Here is a 7,549-nt window from a genome sequence, read left to right as displayed (position 1 = left end):
ACAAGGTTACACTTTTGTATGACAGATCTACAAATAAACTCATCACAGATACAAGGTTACACTTTTGTATGACAGATCTACAAATAAACTCATCACAGAAACAAGGTTTACAATTTTGTATGACAGATCTACAAATAAACTAATCACAGATACAAGGTTTACAATTTTGTATGACAGATCTACAAATAAACTCATCACAGAAACAAGGTTTACAATTTTATATGACAGATCTTCAAATAAACTCATCACAGATACAAGGTTTACAATTCTGTATGACAGATCTACAAAATAACTCATCACAGATAAAAGGTTTACAATTTTATATGACAGATCTACAAATAAACTCATTACAGATACAAGGTGTACAGTTTTGTATGACAGATCTACAAATTAACCATCACAGATACAAGGTTTACAATTCTGTATGACAGATCTACAAATAAACTCATCACAGATACAAGGTTTATAATTTTGTATGACAGATCTACAAATAAACTCATCACAGAAACAAGGTTTACAATTGTGTATAACATCTACAAATAAACTCATCAAAGATACAAGATTACACTTTTGTATGAAAGATCTACAAATAAACTCATCACAGATACAAGGTTTACAATTTTGTATGACAGATCTACAAATAAACTAATCACAGATACAAGCTTTACAATTTTGTATGACAGATCTACAGATAAACTCATCCCAGAAACAAGGTTTACAATTCTGTATGACAGATCTACAAATAAACTAATCACAGATACAAGGTTTACAATTCTGTGACAGATCTACAAATAAACTCATCACAGATACAAGGTTTACAATTTTGTATAACAGATCTACAAATAAACTCATCACAGAAACAAGGTTTACAATTCTGTATGACAGATCTACAAATAAACTCATCACAGATACAAGGTTTACAGTTCTGTATGACAGATCTACAAATAAACTCATCACAGATAAAAGGTTTACAATTCTGTATGACAGATCTACATATAAACTCATCACAGATACAAGGTTTACAATTTTGTATGACAGATCTACAAATAAACTCATCACAGAAACAAGGTTTACAATTCTGTATAACACATCTACAAATAAACTCATCAAAGATACAAGGTTACACTTTTGTATGACAGATCTACAAATAAACTCATCACAGATACAAGGTTACACTTTTGTATGACAGATCTACAAATAAACTCATCACAGAAACAAGGTTTACAATTTTGTATAACAGATCTACAAATAAACTAATCACAGATACAAGGTTTACAATTTTGTATGACAGATCTACAAATAAACTCATCACAGAAACAACGTTTACAATTTTATATGACAGATCTTCAAATAAACTCATCACAGATACAAGGTTTACAATTCTGTATGACAGATCTACAAAATAACTCATCACAGATAAAAGGTTTACAATTTTATATGACAGATCTACAAATAAACTCATTAGAGATACAAGGTGTACAGTTTTGTATGACAGATCTACAAATTAACCATCACAGATACAAGGTTTACAATTCTGTATGACAGATCTACAAATAAACTCATCACAGATACAAGGTTTACAATTCTGTATGACAGATCTACAAACAAACTCATCACAGATACAAGGTCAACAATTCTGTGACAGATCTACAAATAAACTCATCACAGAAACAAGGTTTACAATTATGTATGACAGATCTACAAATAAACTCATCACAGAAACAAGGTTTACAATTCTGTATGACAGATCTACAAATAAACTCATCACAGATACAAGGTTTATAATTTTGTATGACAGATCTACAAATAAACTCATCACAGAAACAAGGTTTACAATTGTGTATAACATCTACAAATAAACTCATCAAAGATGCAAGGTTACACTTTTGTATGACAGATCTACAAATAAACTCATCACAGATACAAGGTTACACTTTTGTATGACAGATCTACAAATAAACTTATCACAGAAACAAGGTTTACAATTTTGTATGACCGATCTACAAATAAACTCATCACAGATACAAGGTATACAGTTTTGTATAACAGATCTACAAATAAACTAATCACAGATACAAGCTTTACAATTTTGTATGACAGATCTACAGATAAACTCATCCCAGAAACAAGGTTTACAATTCTGTATGACAGATCTACAAATAAACAAATCACAGATACAAGGTTTACAATTCTGTGACAGATCTACAAATAAACTCATCACAGATACAAGGTTTACAATTTTGTATAACAGATCTACAAATAAACTCATCACAGAAACAAGGTTTACAATTCTGTATGACAGATCTACAAATAAACTCATCACAGATACAAGGTTTACAGTTCTGTATGACAGATCTACAAATAAACTCATCACAGATACAAGGTTTACAATTCTGTATGACAGATCTACATATAAACTCATCACAGATACAAGGTTTACAATTTTGTATGACAGATCTACAAATAAACTCATCACAGAAACAAGGTTTACAATTGTGTATAACATCTACAAATAAACTCATCAAAGATACAAGGTTACACTTTTGTATGACAGATCTACAAATAAACTCATCACAGATACAAGGTTACACTTTTGTATGACAGATCTACAAATAAACTCATCACAGAAACAAGGTTTACAATTTTGTATGACAGATCTACAAATAAACTAATCACAGATACAAGGTTTACAATTTTGTATGACAGATCTACAAATAAACTCATCACAGAAACAAGGTTTACAATTTTATATGACAGATCTTCAAATAAACTCATCACAGATACAAGGTTTACAATTCTGTATGACAGATCTACAAAATAACTCATCACAGATAAAAGGTTTACAATTTTATATGACAGATCTACAAATAAACTCATTACAGATACAAGGTGTACAGTTTTGTATGACAGATCTACAAATTAACCATCACAGATACAAGGTTTACAATTCTGTATGACAGATCTACAAATAAACTCATCACAGATACAAGGTTTATAATTTTGTATGACAGATCTACAAATAAACTCATCACAGAAACAAGGTTTACAATTGTGTATAACATCTACAAATAAACTCATCAAAGATACAAGATTACACTTTTGTATGAAAGATCTACAAATAAACTCATCACAGATACAAGGTTTACAATTTTGTATGACAGATCTACAAATAAACTCATCACAGAAACAAGGTTTACAATTGTGTATAACATCTACAAATAAACTCATCAAAGATGCAAGGTTACACTTTTGTATGACAGATCTACAAATAAACTCATCACAGATACAAGGTTACACTTTTGTATGACAGATCTACAAATAAACTCATCACAGAAACAAGGTTTACAATTTTGTATGACAGATCTACAAATAAACTCATCACAGATACAAGGTATACAGTTTTGTATAACAGATCTACAAATAAACTAATCACAGATACAAGCTTTACAATTTTGTATGACAGATCTACAGATAAACTCATCCCAGAAACAAGGTTTACAATTCTGTATGACAGATCTACAAATAAACTAATCACAGATACAAGGTTTACAATTCTGTGACAGATCTACAAATAAACTCATCACAGATACAAGGTTTACAATTTTGTATAACAGATCTACAAATAAACTCATCACAGAAACAAGGTTTACAATTCTGTATGACAGATCTACAAATAAACTCATCACAGATACAAGGTTTACAGTTCTGTATGACAGATCTACAAATAAACTCATCACAGATACAAGGTTTACAATTCTGTATGACAGATCTACATATAAACTCATCACAGATACAAGGTTTACAATTTTGTATGACAGATCTACAAATAAACTCATCACAGAAACAAGGTTTACAATTCTGTATAACACATCTACAAATAAACTCATCAAAGATACAAGGTTACACTTTTGTATGACAGATCTACAAATAAACTCATCACAGATACAAGGTTACACTTTTGTATGACAGATCTACAAATAAACTCATCACAGAAACAAGGTTTACAATTTTGTATGACAGATCTACAAATAAACTAATCACAGATACAAGGTTTACAATTTTGTATGACAGATCTACAAATAAACTCATCACAGAAGCAAGGTTTACAATTTTATATGACAGATCTTCAAATAAACTCATCACAGATAGAAGGTTTACAATTCTGTATGACAGATCTACAAAATAACTCATCACAGATAAAAGGTTTACAATTTTATATGACAGATCTACAAATAAACTCATTACAGATACAAGGTGTACAGTTTTGTATGACAGATCTACAAATTAACCATCACAGATACAAGGTTTACAATTCTGTATGACAGATCTACAAATAAACTCATCACAGATACAAGGTTTACAATTCTGTATGACAGATCTACAAATAAACTCATCACAGATACAAGGTCAACAATTCTGTGACAGATCTACAAATAAACTCATCACAGAAACAAGGTTTACAATTCTGTATGACAGATCTACAAATAAACTCATCACAGATACAAGGTTTACAATTCTGTGACAGATCTACAAATAAACTCATCACAGATACAAGGTTTACAATTTTGTATGACAGATCTACAAATAAACTCATCACAGATACAAGGTTTACAATTTTGTATGACAGATCTACAAATAAACTCATCACAGAAACAAGGTTTACAATTCTGTATAACACATCTACAAATAAACTCATCAAAGATACAAGGTTTTACTTTTGTATGACAGATCTACAAATAAACTAATCACAGATACAAGCTTTACAATTTTGTATGACAGATCTACAGATAAACTCATCCCAGAAACAAGGTTTACAATTCTGTATGACAGATCTACAAATAAACAAATCACAGATACAAGGTTTACAATTCTGTGACAGATCTACAAATAAACTCATCACAGATACAAGGTTTACAATTTTGTATAACAGATCTACAAATAAACTCATCACAGAAACAAGGTTTACAATTCTGTATGACAGATCTACAAATAAACTCATCACAGATACAAGGTTTACAGTTCTGTATGACAGATCTACAAATAAACTCATCACAGATACAAGGTTTACAATTCTGTATGACAGATCTACATATAAACTCATCACAGATACAAGGTTTACAATTTTGTATGACAGATCTACAAATAAACTCATCACAGAAACAAGGTTTACAATTGTGTATAACATCTACAAATAAACTCATCAAAGATACAAGGTTACACTTTTGTATGACAGATCTACAAATAAACTCATCACAGATACAAGGTTACACTTTTGTATGACAGATCTACAAATAAACTCATCACAGAAACAAGGTTTACAATTTTGTATGACAGATCTACAAATAAACTAATCACAGATACAAGGTTTACAATTTTGTATGACAGATCTACAAATAAACTCATCACAGAAACAAGGTTTACAATTTTATATGACAGATCTTCAAATAAACTCATCACAGATACAAGGTTTACAATTCTGTATGACAGATCTACAAAATAACTCATCACAGATAAAAGGTTTACAATTTTATATGACAGATCTACAAATAAACTCATTACAGATACAAGGTGTACAGTTTTGTATGACAGATCTACAAATTAACCATCACAGATACAAGGTTTACAATTCTGTATGACAGATCTACAAATAAACTCATCACAGATACAAGGTTTATAATTTTGTATGACAGATCTACAAATAAACTCATCACAGAAACAAGGTTTACAATTGTGTATAACATCTACAAATAAACTCATCAAAGATACAAGATTACACTTTTGTATGAAAGATCTACAAATAAACTCATCACAGATACAAGGTTTACAATTTTGTATGACAGATCTACAAATAAACTCATCACAGAAACAAGGTTTACAATTGTGTATAACATCTACAAATAAACTCATCAAAGATGCAAGGTTACACTTTTGTATGACAGATCTACAAATAAACTCATCACAGATACAAGGTTACACTTTTGTATGACAGATCTACAAATAAACTCATCACAGAAACAAGGTTTACAATTTTGTATGACAGATCTACAAATAAACTCATCACAGATACAAGGTATACAGTTTTGTATAACAGATCTACAAATAAACTAATCACAGATACAAGCTTTACAATTTTGTATGACAGATCTACAGATAAACTCATCCCAGAAACAAGGTTTACAATTCTGTATGACAGATCTACAAATAAACTAATCACAGATACAAGGTTTACAATTCTGTGACAGATCTACAAATAAACTCATCACAGATACAAGGTTTACAATTTTGTATAACAGATCTACAAATAAACTCATCACAGAAACAAGGTTTACAATTCTGTATGACAGATCTACAAATAAACTCATCACAGATACAAGGTTTACAGTTCTGTATGACAGATCTACAAATAAACTCATCACAGATACAAGGTTTACAATTCTGTATGACAGATCTACATATAAACTCATCACAGATACAAGGTTTACAATTTTGTATGACAGATCTACAAATAAACTCATCACAGAAACAAGGTTTACAATTCTGTATAACACATCTACAAATAAACTCATCAAAGATACAAGGTTACACTTTTGTATGACAGATCTACAAATAAACTCATCACAGATACAAGGTTACACTTTTGTATGACAGATCTACAAATAAACTCATCACAGAAACAAGGTTTACAATTTTGTATGACAGATCTACAAATAAACTAATCACAGATACAAGGTTTACAATTTTGTATGACAGATCTACAAATAAACTCATCACAGAAGCAAGGTTTACAATTTTATATGACAGATCTTCAAATAAACTCATCACAGATAGAAGGTTTACAATTCTGTATGACAGATCTACAAAATAACTCATCACAGATAAAAGGTTTACAATTTTATATGACAGATCTACAAATAAACTCATTACAGATACAAGGTGTACAGTTTTGTATGACAGATCTACAAATTAACCATCACAGATACAAGGTTTACAATTCTGTATGACAGATCTACAAATAAACTCATCACAGATACAAGGTTTACAATTCTGTATGACAGATCTACAAATAAACTCATCACAGATACAAGGTCAACAATTCTGTGACAGATCTACAAATAAACTCATCACAGAAACAAGGTTTACAATTCTGTATGACAGATCTACAAATAAACTCATCACAGATACAAGGTTTACAATTCTGTGACAGATCTACAAATAAACTCATCACAGATACAAGGTTTACAATTTTGTATGACAGATCTACAAATAAACTCATCACAGATACAAGGTTTACAATTTTGTATGACAGATCTACAAATAAACTCATCACAGAAACAAGGTTTACAATTCTGTATAACACATCTACAAATAAACTCATCAAAGATACAAGGTTTTACTTTTGTATGACAGATCTACAAATAAACTCATCACAGATACAAGGTTACACTTTTGTATGACAGATCTACAAATAAACTCATCACAGAAACAAGGTTTACAATTTTGTATGACAGATCTACAAATAAACTCATTACAGAAACAAGGTTTACAATTC

The sequence above is a fragment of the Mytilus galloprovincialis genome, chromosome 12 (genome assembly GCF_965363235.1).
Source record: "Mytilus galloprovincialis chromosome 12, xbMytGall1.hap1.1, whole genome shotgun sequence".
NCBI lineage: Eukaryota > Metazoa > Mollusca > Bivalvia > Mytilida > Mytilidae > Mytilus > Mytilus galloprovincialis.
This window is presented reverse-complemented; position numbering follows the sequence as displayed.